Source organism: Salvelinus sp. IW2-2015, linkage group LG15 (assembly GCF_002910315.2).
Source record: "Salvelinus sp. IW2-2015 linkage group LG15, ASM291031v2, whole genome shotgun sequence".
In the NCBI taxonomy this organism is placed as follows: Eukaryota; Metazoa; Chordata; class Actinopteri; order Salmoniformes; family Salmonidae; genus Salvelinus; species Salvelinus sp. IW2-2015.
Window position 1 is genome coordinate 14,354,088 of NC_036855.1, and position 17,357 is coordinate 14,371,444.

Genomic DNA, 17,357 nt, shown 5'->3' on the forward strand with positions numbered 1-17,357 from the left:
ATGTGAGCCATGGACGTTCTCACAAAGCCAAAGGATGGTCAATCATTCTTAGAAGTTTGGTTAGTAATCAAAAAAAAAAAAAAACAAGCAATTCGTTTTATTTTTACAACAACAAAATGTCTTAATAGGATAGTGTCAGATTCATGATATCATAAATCGCATCTCTCGTTCCATGAGCATAAGTCTCTGTGTGCACACATTTAGGCCTAAATGTCATTACGTATAACACTCACAGAACCGGACCGCCGAATGCTGAAGCTCGTAGAGCATACAAATCGTCTGTCTGAGGTTGCAACACTCACTACCGAGTTCCAAACTGCCTCTGGAAGCAATGTCAGCACAAAAACTGTTTGTCGGGAGCTTCATGAAATGGGTTTCCATGGCCGAGCATCTGCACACACGCCTAATATCACCATGCACAATGCCAAGCATCGGCGTGATGAATCACGCTTCACGCTTCACCATCTGGCAGTCCGACGGACGCTACCTTTTGTTGGAGGAGGAATAATGGTCTGGGGCTATTTTCCATGGTTCGGGCTAGGCCCCTTAGTTCCAGTGAAGGGAAATCTTAACGCTACAACATACAATGACATTCTAGAGGATTCTGTGCTTCCAACTTTGTGGCAACAGTTTGGCAACAGTTTCAGCATGACAATGTCCCCATGCACAAAGTGAGGTCCATACAGAAATGGTTTGTCGAGATCGATGTGGAAGAACTTGAGTGTGCCAAGAGTGTGCAAAGCTGTCATCAAGGCAAAGGGTGGCTACTTTGAAGAACCTGAAATCTAAAATATATTTTGATTTGTTTCACACTTTTTTGGTTACTACATGATTCCATATGTGTTATTTCATAGTTTTGATGTCTTCACTATTATTCTACAATGTAGAAAATAGTCAAAATAAAGAAAAACCCTTGAATGAGTAGGTGTGTCCAAACTTTTGACTGGTGTTTATATATATATATATATATTATTTACATAAGTGTTTGGGATGAAAAAAAAAACATGTTACCAAGATTATTTATTATTTTTAAATATTGTTAATCAGTTATTGTAAGTACAAAATTGAAAATATGTTAGCAGTAAACATCCATATGATTAGGCCCCTCTCGGAAAGGGTAACTGAAACAACAAAACAGAGAAAATGTTTTTTGACTATCCAAGATGACATCAGAAAGATTGAACCACAGAGATACAATATAATACTATTTATTTCTGTGGATCGAAACATCCAATCTGAGCCCACTCTACCATGCTATCTGAGTGTCCCATCTGCTAGTCTGTCTGAGACTGAGACATAGTAGAAGCCGTTATCAGGGCTGATGGATGACGAGGCTGATGAGGTGAACACAGGTTCCTAACGTGGACAGACAGACAGACAGGAAATGAGACTTGCCAACGACAGCTGTCTCTCCGCCCTAACACCTCAATCAGAAACAGCAGCCTTCATATTTGAGCAGACCTCCTGAACTGAAGGCCACATTACCAGGCTGTCAGTTAGACCAGGCAAAGACAGAGCAGCCTTGTGATGAATAGGATGATCTTAGCCTGTCCTCCTGTGCTCAAAGGCTAATTTTGGATTAACAGACACTAATTTAATGGGATTATTAATCATGCTAATTGTGACACTGTCTAATGCTGTCGGGGAAAGGTGGAAAATATGCCCCACAATATTGTAGGCAGCAGTGGTGGTCAGTACCATTTAAGATGAGGGAGGACAAAAAAAAATGATGAGCATGGCCTTATTTCTATTACAGCATATTGGATGACTGTCATTTATATTCCATTCAGCCAGCTCAATGTAACAGTAATAGATTTAGGCTACTACATGATACACGAATTGTCCCTATACCAATCATGAGGTTGCTGCAACCTAGCACATGATTGAAAGTTTACAAAGTAGGTGTCACGGTCGTTTGAGTGATTGGACCAAGGCGCAGCGTGCGTAGAATTCCACATGTTTAATAAATAATAAACTCACCAAACAAAACAGAAGAAAAACAAAACGTGACGTTCTGGGCTGCTCACAGGCAGCTACACAAAAACAAGATCCCACAAACAACAGGTGGGAAAAGGCTGCCTAAATATGATCCCCAATCAGAGACAACAATAGACAGCTGCCTCTGATTGGGAACCATACCAGGCCAACATAAAAATCGAAAAACTAGAATGCCCACCCTAACACACCCTGACCTAACCAGATAGAGAAATAAAAAGGCTCTCTAAGGTCAGGGCGTGACAGTAGGTGCACACAAGTTGAGAGACAAAATTGAAGACACAAACAGTGACACATGGACAGACAGTGACATTCAATACCGCCTTGCACACTCTTGCCTGCATCTGGCTGATACAGTGGCTTGCGAAAGTATTCACCCCCCTTGGCATTTTTCCTATTTTGCTGCCTTATAACCTGGAATTAAATTGGATTTTGGGGGGTTTGTGTCATTTGATTTACACAACATGCCTACCACTTTGAAGATGCAAAATATATTTTTTGTGTGAAACAAACAAGAAATAACAAGAAATAAAACTTGAGCGTGCATAACTATTCACCTCCCCAAAGTCAATACTTTGTAGAGCCACCTTTTGCAGAAATTGCAGCTGCAAGTTTCTTGGGGTGTGTCTCTATAAGCTTGGCACATCTAGCATCTAGGTGAACCTCCGTCCCAGTCTCAAATCTCTGGAAGACTGAAACAGGTTTCCCTCAATAAATTCCCTGTATTTAGTGCCATCCATCATTCCTTCAATTCTGACCAGTTTCCCAGTCCCTGCCGATGAAAAACATCCCCAGAACATAATGCTACCACCGCCATGCTTCACTGTGGGGATGGTGTTCTCGGGGTGATGAGAGGTGTTGGGTTTGCGCCAGACCTAGCGTCCCTGATGGCCAAAAAGCAAAATTTTTGTCTCATCTGACCAGAGTACCTTTTTCCATATGTTTGGGGAGTCTCCCACATGACTTTTGGTAAACACCAAACATGTTTGCTTATTTTTTTCTGGCCACTCTTCCGTAAAGCCCAACTCTGTGGAGTGTACGGCTTAAAGTGGTCCTATGGACAGATACTCCAATGTCCGCTGTGGAGCTTTGCAGCTCCTTCAGAGTTATCTTTGGTTTCTTTGTTGCCTGTCAGATTAATGCCCTCCTTGCCTGGTTTTGGTGGGTGGCCCTCTCTTGGTGGGTGGCCCTCTGATGTGGTGCCATATTCTTTCCATTTTTTCATAATGGATTTAATGGTGCTCCATGGGATGTTAAAAGTTTCTGATATTTTTTTATAACCCAACCCAGATCCGTACTTCTCCACAACTTTGTCCCTGACCTGTTTGGAGAGCTCCTTGGTCTTCATAGTGCTACTTGCTTGGTGGTGCCCCTTGCTTAGTGGTGTTGCAGACTCTGGGGCCTTTCAGAACAGGTGTATATATACTGAGATCATGGGACAGATCATGTGACACTTAGATTGCACACAGGTGGACTTTATTTAACTAATTATGTGACTTCTGAAGGTAATTGGTTGCACCAGATCTTATTCAGGGGCTTCATAGCAAAGGGGGTGAATACATATGCACGCACCACTTTTCCAATTTTTTTTTAAACAAGTATTTTTTTTCATTTCACTTCACCAATTTGGACAATTTTGTGTATGTCCATTACAAAAAATTACAGGTTGTAATGCAACAAAATAGGAAAAACGCCAAAGGGGTGAATACTTTTGCAAGGCACTGTATAGGATGTAATCATTAGTCCTACAGTTGCAGATGAGAGTTTCTATTGGACAATTTGTATGAAATTCAGTGAGGAGGATGGTCCCCCCCTTCCTCTTCTGAGGAGTCTCAACTTGTAGGCAGAGTTGTTAATCTGTACTATTAGGGAGTGAACCAAGCAGTGTAGAATATTGAAAACTGCTACTGAATCAACAGAGTGGATCAACTTCAGTAGGTATCACTTCTATTGAATTGGCCGACAGAGAAATTTGATATCTCATCAACCATCATGAACTCTGACAGTCTGTCCCTCTCAGCATTCTGAGCATGCCTCTTCTCCTCCCTCCCTCCCTCCTCCCTCCCTCCCTCCATTTCTGTGAATAGAGAGGTGAAGAGCTGGAGAGCATCCTCCTCAGCTGGTAGACTCCTCCCTCTGCCAGCGTTGGGACAGCAGCAGCCTGGCACCACGTTGGCCAGCGTCAGGGAAGAGAGAGACGTAAGCAGGGTAAAGCGGCGGGCGCCAGAAGACTGGCATATGCTGCTCCCCATCAGGCATGGCAGCAGTGGGAATGGAGCAGAGCGGGCATGAAGCTGGGAATGAGATGCCACAGGTGGCAATCCTGGCTGTTTCTGAAAGAGCCACCTTCATATAGAACACAGGCTGCATGGATGTGCATGCTTTAACGTGGAGACTACTGTATTCACACACCATGCTCCTTTCAGCTAATTATCATTTACTATCAACTATGGGGCTCAGCAACTGTTGATTAAAATTGCTGTAGAAAATCCTGCTAAGAGAGGAATAAGTTCTGAATGCAAAGGTATCCTAAAATCACCCACAGAAAGTCTTATTGCAAAATCGTAGACTGTCCCTAGGGCTGTGGCGGTCACGTAATTTCGTCAGTCGTAGATTGTCAAGCAAATAACTGCCGGTCTCACGGTAATTGACCGTTAATTATCATAAACACATTTAGCATCTCCTTGCTTCCACACATAGCCTACAAGCCACTGATGCAGACTACATTTTAAAAAGTCCAATAAATCCATGTAATATAGCCTACACCTTCACAATGCATAATTTATTTTAGACAGGTCTAAAGAAATATGATAAGAAGAAAATGTAGTCTATTTCAGTAGAACAGAATCACATACTCTGAGTTGTCCTTATGTTAGGTCCTGATCTGGCTATGCCATATGGCTGTGGGCTACACTTGTTCATTTAACAGACAAGATTTGGTTATAATTCCGTGGCATTGTTTTATAGTATGAAGAATACAATTGAACAAAGCTGAATAAATAGAAAGGATATTTTCTCCAAATGATTTGAGGGAGTGCGCACACGCGGCTATTCTGTGTTAAGCAGTTAACAAAGAAATAGGTATTCCTACATGCTTACTTTAGAGTTATTAATGTAACTTTAGTTGTTCTACAAAGTTTGGGCTATATGTTTAGATGATTTTTAATACATTGTAAGGCTGCATGATGCAACTTTAATGATGATTTGAAAACATTTTCTTGAAAGGCATGAGCTCTGCTTTGTTTATTTGCGCAGGCTGTACACACTTTATCAGTCTCTCATTCACAATTTGACAAGCACTTGATAATGCTTCGAATTTCCCGGTGACATCACCTGTGTGTGGCCGTAATGCACCCTAAAAAAATCCATGCCTTTTTCCGTTCTCCGAAGCACCTCTCACTCACATCGTTCTCCATCACGTGATCGGGCCATTCTCACAGGCTACAAGTGAAGACAGACACTTTGGGGATGCAACTGCGCGTTGTCAGGTTTTGGCCAGGACTGTTCAGGTTTTGGTCACTAGATGTCCCCATTTCACCTTTTTTGTACCTTTTGTTTTTTCCTTGCTTTAATTATTGTTTGCACCTGTGTGTCGTTCCCTTGTTAGTATTTAAACCCTGTGTGTTCCTCAGTTCTTTGCTCAGTGTTTGTATGTTAGCCACCCAGCCCCAGCCTTGTTGTGAACATATATTTCTCTTATTGGATTTTCCAGAGGTTCTCTGGTTTAGTGCTTGTGTATTTTTGAGTAGTCTTTTGAGGTTTGTTTTTCCCTGCTGTTTTTACCACTTTGTGGAGTTTCTTTGTATTTTGGAGGATATCCATTTTGTGCCTCTTGGCTTTATTTTTGGACGTGGTGGATTTATATTCTTTGCCTGAAGATCTTGTCCTTTTATTAAATCACCATTTCCAGTACTGCTGAGTCTGCCTCATCTTCTGGGTTCTGCCGACTATTAGTGACTGTTTCTCTCACCGGGTCCTGACACGCGTGTCCTTATCCAATTCCAAGGTGTATATTGAAGATTTGGAAGAACTGTCCACATTTACTTTTCGTCAGCCAACAAGATGTGTAGGCCTAACGAACAGCAAAAGCACTAGCTTATGTCAATATTATCCCCCATAGTACAAATGTTGACCTATTCTACTCTGTGCGAGAAATAAATATTCCAAACATAGTCTGGGAGAGATGTGGGATGCAATAGATCCCAAATTAATACAACCACTAGCATAAGAATATAAAAACATCGCAATGAGGCTGACGCAAGAGATCAGAACGTTTAGCTTAAAATGTGATAAACTATTAGGCTATTTCTTCACATTATAAGCGCAGCAATGTGCACACTGCAGTAGGCTATAAGCACAAATGTTTCATTAGCAGGAAAACACCATTGTCAAAAGTGACTGCAAATGTGATTATGCATGTAATGCTTTTTTATAAAGGTGCATTTTTATGGTGAAAATGATCTTCCCCAAACTTGAAACTCATGCGCTGCTTATGCCAGAGCCAGATAGGCTCTACACCCATTGTAAAGGTGATTAATATGCTTAATTTTAGGAAGTTATTTGTTCATAGTTGTGATACAAACCATATCAAAACATATAAGCCTATGGGCTAGGGTAAATGAGGTGTGCAATTATGATTAGAAAAAGTTATTTTTAAAAGGCGTTGTGTCTTTCCTTATGCTGGGCATAATTCACAAATGATAATCTATAATTCACAAGTGATAGGCTAATAATACAGACTATTCTTGATGTAATCTTGTCTTTACATATACTAAATAATATACAGTGCATTCGGAAAGTATTCCTTGACTTTTTACACATTTTGTTACGTTACAGCCTTATTCTAAAATGGATGAAATTGGGGTTTTTCTCAACAATCTACACACCATCCCCCTTAATGACAAAATGAAAATAGTGTTTTAGAAATTTTAGCAAATGTATTGAAAACAAAAAACTGAAATATCACATTTACATAAGTTTTAAAAAAGGGGAAGGGGTCTCAATATTTTCCGAATGCACTGTATGTGTGAAATTTGTTTTGATTGATAATGGACCCTTATCATGCACCTGTCTTGAAACGGGGGCAGGGGAAAAAATACATGTTACGCTTTCCCATGGTTCATTTTCATGCCAGCCAGGTAGACTATACTCCTGTTGTAAAGATATGCAGTGTGCTTAATATTAGGAAAGTTGAGAAATAAATATAGTAGGCCTTGCCTATAGAAAGCTGATGGGATCCTCCTCTTTTTAGTAGAGGCCCTCACTCTGTTTTCTGGCTCAATTGCATAGCCTATAGAAATGTTGCACAACATGAGCTCAAGGGCTCTCATGAAGTGTTTGATTAGATTTTTGATTACATTTGCATTGATGTCAGAGTGATTAGAGGGACAGTAGAGTGCTGAACAAGGCAGTTAGCAAGTTTGGTAAGCTACTAAAGACCATCAGCAGCATCGGAGCTTGGAGAAGCCTAAATACTGTGACTAAACAGTGACGAGGAATTTGACTGCCTTCATAACTCGTGACCGCCGGTGTGGCGGTAATATGGTCACCGACTGTCACCGACTCAACCAACCAGGATAAGACTGTAAGCCTATCCTGGTTGGTTGAGAGTGTCACAAGCCTTGGGAGAAAGAGTCCAACTGGAAATCCAGGGAAACAATTATTTGACATCAAAGAAGTCGGCAGCATCCCCCCTACCCCGCCTTTCCGGCTTTCAGAAACAAAACAGCTATTGAGTAATCCGATCCCAATCCGAAGACAGGCCTACTATAAAATCACTGCTCCACATTTTGTGGAGAATAAGCACACTGTCTTCCCAATAGAGCCATTCAATATTTCATGTTGTTACACAATCATTTCCTTTTTAATGATCTAATTGTGACTCTTATGCAAATGTCACAGGCTGTGATTTGTTGGAGACCTTGAGTCTGTCTCTAACATGAATCAGCCCCGTGACTCATCCTTCCCCATCCAGCAGGTTCCAAGTGTACTGGAGTCTCTGTCTCTCTCTAATAATGTATCCAGGGTGCACTGGGAACTGAGACGTACCACAACCCATACACTACGTAACCAGTTCACATGTCACGATCAAATCTTCTCTCACAGCAGTCCTTTTTCACAACAGATGACACAACACATATTCAATCTTCGCTCCACTGGGGAAAAAAGCATTGAGATCATTGTCTTTGAGATGCATTGTATTGCCATAGTGAATAACATGTTAAAGTGATCCATTTTTTACATTTTGCATTTGAGTAATTTAGCAGATGCTCTTATCCAGAGCGACTTACAATTAGTGCATTCATCTTAAGATAGCTGGGTAAGAGAACAGCATATCACAGTCGTAGCGAGCACATTTTCACTCAATAAAGTAGTTCTCAGCAAAGTCAGGGCTAGTAGGAACATATACATTTTTTATGGGGGGGGTGGTTCAGAGATCCCTCATACTTGAGTCTGAAATCTGCATTTTTGTCAGTGCGATATCACAGGCAAATGTTATGTATAGGGTGAACTCACGTTATAGAGGATGTCCACCCATCCCTCCATGGTGATGCACTGGAAGACGGTGAGAATAGCAAAGAGGATGTTGTCGAAGTTGGTGATGCCATAGTTGGGGCCGATCCAGTATTCCTGACACACAGTGCCATTCTCACAGGTCCTCGCTGGAGCCTCCAAACCACAGGGGAACTCTGCTGCCTGCTCACCTGAGACACACACACACACACACGCGCAGGTACACACACAGAGGAATGTACGTTACCTTGCATTTAAGTAACTTAGCAGACACTCTTATTCAGAGTAGTGACTGCATACATTTAGTATTGTATCTCTTAACAGGGCCATTTCTGATACCAGACCCAAGATGTGGCCCTCCTCCTTTCCCTGAGAGGGGACTTCTTAACCTTAGCGAAAATTAAAACTCAAAATCACATGTTTATGCAACTGCTTTAAATGCTGGTTAGTAGCTACGTGTCTTAGTAAAGTTAGTGTATCTTTTATTGGGTCATGGCTAGAATGTAACGCTCCGTTCGCTACGTGGCAGCGAGACAAGAGCAGCAGCACTGCAAGCATTGACAAACATGCTGGCATGCATACATGTAAAGGAAGTGGTTCATTGAACTACACTAGCGTGATGAGACCTAAAAACGTGTTTTAGCTCCCAGAACTATACTGTAGGCTTTACCTCAGCACATACATCATTTATGTCAACTCTAAATATGCAAGTTCTTGCAGTTACACAAAACCCGGGTGACTAAGATTTCATAGCGATGTGCATTGTGCATACCTGTATCAGTCCTGAAACAGGTCCGGTGGAACTTGCCCATGTAAAAGTCCAGGCCGATGATGGCGAACATGAGGATAGCGAAGAAGAGCAGCATACCGATCTGCAGCAGAGGCACCATGGCTTTCATGATGGACTTCAGAACCACCTGAAGACCTGAGATAGAACACGTTTTCACTTTACTCCCTCCCATGTTATAGTATTAACATTGGTCATGGGAGAGACCCCAAATGGCTCTTTAAGTTCCTTTATTTAACATTTCCTGTTATCCAAATTACATATGACGACATAACCAAAAAGGTAATATATAACTAGATATTTTAATGCTTGGATGACAAACTTAGAACAATAAACATATCCAAACAGAACATTGTTGTTGTTTTTTCGAGTGATTCCAGAGTCATTGTACTTACTAGGGATTCCAGACACCAGTTTCAGTGGCCTCAGGACCCGTACCGCCCGCAGAGTTCTCAAGTCAAAGTCTGCTCCCACTGTAGCCAGCATCCTGTTCACAATCAAACAACAACAGACCTGGAGATGAACAATCAGACTGACAGTACTACAATCTGTACAACCATCCATCATAAACACGCAACATATCATTGACATTATGAACGATTGAGGGAAGTCAAGATCTTCAATAGCAAATGATGTCCCATCTCCAAACATTACATTCCTGAAAATAAACAGGAATTATTAGTTCCAAGCATTTCATGTGAGTGTACAATTTCTCCAGCATTCATGATGAACTTGCATGTGATATAAATCTAAATGTCTCTGAAAATGAGGTCCTACGTTTTGTATTACCTAAAACTACAGGGGTTGTGCTGTGTCATGTGCTGTGTGTCTGACACTCGTGTGTTAATTGAGTATCGGCAGGGCTGGTTTAGAATACATAACTACGGCATCTTAAGCATCTACAGGGACAGAGAGACAGTGTGGAGAATGCGAATGATTTCATATGGACGTTGATATGCAGAGGGGGCACTGACACAGAGAAAGTGGACAGCAGCACAGTACACATGACTTCAGATCTCCACTTTCCCTGTAGATTTCAGGAGTACTCTTATTAAAATGTGTGGTGCTCCTCTCCCTTGTGGCCAGTTTCAGGCTGAGCCGGTGAAAAGCAGCAGCATTTCCTCATTCTCCTGGGCGTCTGACTGCATAATCAAGACACTTCTGCCTAAAACTTCACCCCCATCGTTAGAGGATCTGACTGCACTTTCATAGTCTCACGGAGGAGAGGAGCAGGAAGAGGGGAGAGAGGAGAGTGGAAAGAGGCTGGCGGGGAGAGAAAGGGTGGCGTGGAGAGAGCTAGGAGGGGAAGGAGGAGGAGAGGAGAAAACGAGGAGGGGAGAGAGAAAGGGGATATGCATTAGCTTCACAGCCTGTCCAATCAGCCCACAGCCTCTTCCTCTTGCAGAATGCTATTGTGGAAATGGAGCTGGCCTGTGGAGAGCAGCTCCACCTCCAATAGTCTGGTCCAGGGGGACAGACAGACAGGCCAGATCAGCATCATGTTACTGAGGCTGACGAGTGTTATTGTACACCCACTATCTAATCCACTGGCTGGGCAGAGGCACAGACTGGGGTCTGGGGAGGTGCTGCACTGAAATGAGTGGTATAATCTCTGCACTGAGANGGGAGGGAGGGAGGGAGGGAGGGAGGGATAGCAGAAAGCATAAGGGGGAGATTGTGTTGTTGTAATTGCAAAAGACAGGTTTGAGGATTACCTAAAAGGATTACCTAAATCACTCTGTTCCTAGAATATTACAGTCATGTATTCTTCATATGAACCAGAATCATACACATTGCTTTGTGATTACAGTCAAATGTATGCCACTTTAGTAATCTACTGTACGCCACAAAGATTTGATATCCCCAGAATATAGGCTAACATAAGGAAAGTAGAAGGAGTCTCTGCAGGGTGAGGCAACCAATAATTGTTGTGGTTCAACTGATATTCTTTTTCCTTTCTACTGGATCTTAATTAATCACAGCCTACTTACAGTATATACTCCCAGCTGGGATTACCTTCATTAGAAAGGAAAGAATGAGGAAATGAAGTGACTCAAATTTTCCCCACATCAACTAGTGCGTATCAGACTCTAAGTAATATACAGTACGTTGGCAGAGGGCTATAATTTCCTGCTTTTGTCTATCCCAGTGAGATAACCCCGTCTCCCATCATGATCTGCCATGCTATTCTAATGTTCCAGACTGCAGCTGGCATTCTGAAATATACATCACTTACTGTATCCTCAGTGAAATGAGCACTCTGCTTCTCTCCCTCCCTGCCTGCGTCCCTGCCTGCCTCCCTCCCTGCCTCTCTGCTTGCCTGCCTCCCTCCCTGCCTTCGTCCCTCCCTGCCTGCCTCCCTCCCTGCGTCCCTCCCTCCCTGCCTGCCTGCCTGCCTCCCTCCGTGCGTCCCTGCCTGCCTCCCTCCCTCCGTGCGTCCCTGCCTGCCTGCCTCCCTCCCTCCGTGCGTCCCTGCCTGCCTCCCTCCCTGCCTCCCTCCCTGCCTCTCTGCCTCCCTGCCTCCCTCCCTGCCTGCCTGCGTCCCTGCCTGCCTCCCTCCCTGCCTGCCTGCGTCCCTGCCTGCCTCCCTCCCTGCCTCTCTGATTGCCTGCCTCCCTCCCTGCCTGCCTCCCTCCCTGCCTCTCTGCTTGCCTGCCTCCCAACCTGCCGTTGTTTATCCCTACAGAAAAAAGAGAAAGCCTCAGGTCCTCGTACATACTCCTGACTGAACCAGTCTCAACATGAGGCAAAACTCTGCATACAAATACAGATCAGAGGTCCCTGATGTTCTCGTTTTCTGGGCTTATATTTTAGCTTTATATAAATATAAATATATTCCTTTAACATGACCAAAATAGGGTTGAGATACAAAATTATGACAATTCAAAACCGAATGGAATTCAGTTACACAGAGGAGATATTGGCAAACCAATTATCTGGGTTACGTTTAGTTTTTTCAAGCTCCTTGAACGAAATGATGGGAAGGGAAAGCTAACCATGGACTGGATTGGCTGGAGTTCAACACCAACCCAACCAGGACCTGTCTGAATCTGACATCACTGGGTTTTAAACCCAGGCTGTGTCACTGCTTCAGCCACCAGAAAGGAAAGAACAGGTGTGTTTCCCATCTCCAAAGTGGACAGTATTGCTCAGAGGAGGCCCACATTGGACGGCTCCCAGTGGGCTTTAATAAGGCTGGTCAGAGACTTTCTCTGCCATCTCTCTATCCCACCCTGGAAGCAGACAGAGCAGACAGCGGGGTCACGGTGAGGGCACTGAACACGCAGGCATCTGCTATAGGACTATACTTAAGGGACTAGAGCGAGGACAGCATTAACATGTTACCCCAACATTGCAGAGTGAGACTATAAAACACTAGTCTCTTAAGTATACACTGAGTGTACAAAACATTAAGGACACCTGCTTTGTCCATGACAGACTGACCAGGTGAATCCACGTGCAAGATATGTTCCCTTATTGATGTCACTTGATAAATCCACTATAATCAGTATAGATGATGGGTAGCAGACAGGTTAAAGAAGGAGTTTTAAGCCTTGAGACAATTGAGACATGGATTGTGTATGTGTGCCATTATTCAGAAGGTGAATGGGCAAGACAAAATATTGAAGTGCCTTTGAACAGGGTGTAGAAGTAGGTGTGTCAAGACCTGCAACGCTGCTGGGTTTTTCACGCTCAACAGTTTGCCGTGTGTATCAAGAATAGTCCACCACCAAAAGGACATCCAGCCAACTTGACACAATTGTGGGAAGCATTGGATTCAACATGGGCCAGCATCCCTGTGGAACGCTTTTGACACCTTGTAGAGTCCAAGCCCTGATGAATTGAGGCTGTTCTGAGGCCAAAAGGGGGGGATGCAACTCAATATTAGGAAGTTGTCCTTAATGTAGGCCTACACTAAGCTGCTGTAAGAGGTATACCGTGTCAGATGTCTTTCTTCAGTAGGAATATAGAGGCTACATTGTTAGTCAACTTACTTTCCATTCAATTAACTGCATTGACAGTAGGTAAGCAGGTCTCCAAATGAATGGCAGTACGCCCCAAAATGCAGAAAATACAAATATAACATTTACTTCATTATGTCATAGTTGTCTCCTCTCGGCTGCAATACCTAAAGGATGTAACTATTTGCTGTTGGCGATGGCATGTATGTGACTAACCGTGCCTGTGTCCTGGGATTCATCTCTACAGCACTGATAAGGCATCCATCCAAGCATTGTATACCATGTCTTCGCATCATTGCTGTTTCTATAGTGCCTGAGCTCTTTGAGACGGAATTAGTTAGTTGTTGTTTTCACATCACACCTAAGTGTTGTGTGTGTGAAGGGATTGTGGCGCTCTGTGGAACATGCTGCATTAGCTGGTCCCTCCTCACCAAACAACATCTGGCCAATGCAGGAGAAAAGCCCCATCTCCATCCCAGCAGAGACACGCACCACAAGATGAGTTACTTAATGGACCTTCAGATAGTGGAGAAACACCATCCTCTCTGTTTTCAATAGCAGAACTAGCATCTGTTACTATGGCTACTTTATGACCATCTAATCTAAATAAACTACCGACACTTTTACCTGTGTTATTATTGTATGCTTGTTTTTGTTCTGTATTCTTTCCAAAAAATTATTTGGCAAATGAATGCAAGTAAACACAACAAAGTGTGGAACATAGCATCACACAGTGACTGTAGCTGATAAGCCTGAATAATGAAATTAATCATTTTGAAAATTGCTAGATAATTCTTTAGGGGACATGGAAGCACACTGCAATGTAGCGAAGGCATTTATCATATCCTATGCCTGGGGGAGCTGTATAATGTGTTTTGCTCCTCGCATACATAAACTCAGCTGACATGAAAGAGTCTAGAAGTCAAACACATTAGCTTGATTATCAATTAGTCAACCATGTTTGTTTACAGCACCTCCCAGGAAAAGACTGTGAAGAGAATCTAATTCCGCTCCTCCAAAGGCAGGGAAATACAGTGGGGAGAACAAGTATTTGATACACTGCCGATTTTGCAGGTTTTCCTACTTACAAAGCATGTAGAGGTCTGTAATTTTTATCATAGGTACACTTCAACTGTGAGAGACGGAATCTAAAACAAAAATCCTGAAAATCACATTGTATGATTTTTAAGTAATTAATTTGCATTTTATTGCATGACATAAGTATTTGATACATCAGAAAAGCAGAACTTAATATTTGGTAGAGAACTTTGTTTGCAATTACAGAGATCATACGTTTCCTGTAGTTTCTTGACCAGGTTTGCACACACTGCAGCAGGGATTTTTGGCCCACTCCTCCATACAGACCTTCTCCAGATCCTTCAGGTTTCGGGGCTGTCGCTGGGCAATACGGACTTTCAGCTCCCTCCAAAAGATTTTCTATTGGCGTTCAGGTCTGGAGACTGGCTAGGCACTCCAGGACCTTGAGATGCTTCTTACGAGCCACTCCTTAGTTGCCCTGGCTGTGTGTTTGGGTCGTTGTCATGCTGGAAGACCCAGCCACGACCCATCTAAATGCTCTTACTGAGGGAAGGAGGTTGTTGGCCAAGATCTCGCGATACATTGCCACTCCATCCTCCTCAATACGGTGGCAGTCGTCCTGTACCCTTTTGCAGAAAAAGTATCCCCAAAGAATGATGTTTCACCTCCATGCTTCACGGTTGGGATGGTGTTCTTGGGTTGTACTCATCCTTCTTTTTCCTCAAACACGGCGAGTGGAGTTTAGACCAAAAAGCTCTATTTTTGTCTCATCAGATCACATGACCTTCTCCATTCCTCCTCTGGAATCCATCACAGATGGTATTGGCAAACTTCAGACGGGCTGGACATGCGCTGGCTTGAGCAGGGGGACCTTGCGTGCGCTGCAGGATTTTAATCATGACGGCGTAGTGTTGTTACTAATGGTTTTTCTTTGAGACTGTGGTCCCAGCTCTCTTCAGGTCATTGCCCAGGTCCTGCCGTGTATGTCTGGGCTGATCCCTCACTTCCTCATGATCATTGATGCCCCACAGAGGTGAGATCTTGCATGGAGCCCAGACCGAGGGTGATTGACCGTCATCTTGAACTTCTTCATTTTCTAATAATTGCGCCAACAGTTGTTGCCTTCTCACCAAGCTGCTTGCCTATTGTCCTGTAGCCCATCCCAGCCTTGTGCAGGTCTACAATTGTTCCCTGATGTCCTTACACAGTCTCTGGTCTTGGCTATTGTGGAGAGGTTGGAGTCTGTTTGATTGAATGTGTGGACAGGTGTCTTTTATACAGGTAACGAGTTCAACAAGTGCAGTTAATAAGGTAATGGTGGGAACAGGAGGGCTTCTTTAAAGAAAAAACTAACAGGTTGTGAGAGCCGGAATTCTTACTGGTTGGTAGGTGATCAAATACTTATGTGCACTGCAATAAAATGCAAATTAATTACTTAAAAATCATACAATGTGATTTTCAGGATTTTTGTTTTAGATTCCGTCTCTCACAGTTGAAGTGTACCTATGATAAAAATTACAGACCTCTACATGCTTTGTAAGTAGGAAAACCTGCAAAATCGGCAGTGTATCAAATACTTGTTCTCCCCACTGTATAGTAGACAACTAACTCAGTTAGAAGCTCTGTCTGGAGTAACACATCCATGTGGAGTGTAAGTGATACAGCATGCCAGGGTTGCAGTATAAGACATAACAGGGGGGATATTTCTGCTCACATATTCTACTAAAATACAAGCCCAGGCGTAACACAACCAGCCATGTTAGGTGTAAGTAATGCAAGATGCCAGGGGTGCAGTATTTTTCAGAACATGGAGAATTCTGAGCCAGGCTTTATTGGGAATACTTCTCTGCTCACATGTTCTCTGGTTCTATCTCACTGACAGGCAAGTAGCAGCATATCAGACATACCCTGTCTATCTGTCTGTCTGCCTACCTGCATGCCTGTCTGTCTGGCTGACTGTACAGTATGGGATGTGATCTCTTATGAGGCTTAGCAGCATAATGACCTGCCTCCCTCTCCTGTTCTGTAAATGACATGCGGAACCATGTGAGGGGCCTGATAGGGACGGGTGAGAGAGAGGGGAAACACAGCAGTCATTGGACTCTGAGGAGAACACATTCATTTCAGCCCTGAGAGGCCTAGTACAACACAATATGCCTTTCAATGTGCCTTTCATGATTAGGATCAAGCAAACAGGTCAAAACCTTCTACGTACTTTGGTTTGTATGAGAGCGAATGGAGGGTCGTTCCACCTCAAAAGAAACAAGAAACAGGGTTTTTGACACCCACCATCTCAGATTGTGCTGAAATCATTTCTGTAGTTACAAACATATAAGATTAGCATTCTTGAAACATTATTTTGTTAAAATATAATTTGATCTCAGGTAAATTAAGTTAATTGATTGCACCCAAATGGACTATTTTAATTCATAAGATTAATATCATCTTCAATAAATATAGTACCGGACATCCGATTTGGACCATAACTCTTCCTGCCAATGAGTAAGACATGAGGATTTCAATAAAGTGATCAAAAGCCACCCACGGACACCCCACGCCAATCCCACCCGAACAACCAGTATACAGTATTGGTTCTCTATGTCTGACAAGCAGTACAGAGCTGCGGCTTGGAGTATTGCTTCTTCATCGTTTGTAATGTATTTCCTGTGAATCTGGTGATGTTTTTTTCCCCCTATTCAAAGAAATTGCCAATTGGAGTTGTTTGCATTATTTACCATAAATGGGTGTAAAAGTACCAGGTTTTGCCCACGAGATGCCGCTCTTCCTGCTAACCCTTTTATAAATGTTTCTGGTCTCATGTTTATTAAATGGATCACAACATTTTCTTTGCAACTTTGGGTAGTAAAACAATGGCTTTTGCTCATGATAAAATAAATTGTGTGGCCAACCTCACAATTGAAGCCAGTCCTTCATGAAAGCAATTTAATTTGCTCTCTCAGAGATCTTCCAGTTATTTGACTATTCAAAGAGAGTTGTGTTGAAGGATCAGGTTTCTGAGAGAAGGACAAACTGAATTGCTTTCATGGAGGACTAGCTTGACA

General features: G+C 42.9%; 1 pseudogene; it reads right to left on the reverse strand.

Moving 5' to 3' along the window:
* Nucleotides 1–17,357, reverse strand: part of LOC111973906 (voltage-dependent N-type calcium channel subunit alpha-1B-like) — a 139,981-nt pseudogene that overhangs the window by 88,961 nt on the left and 33,663 nt on the right.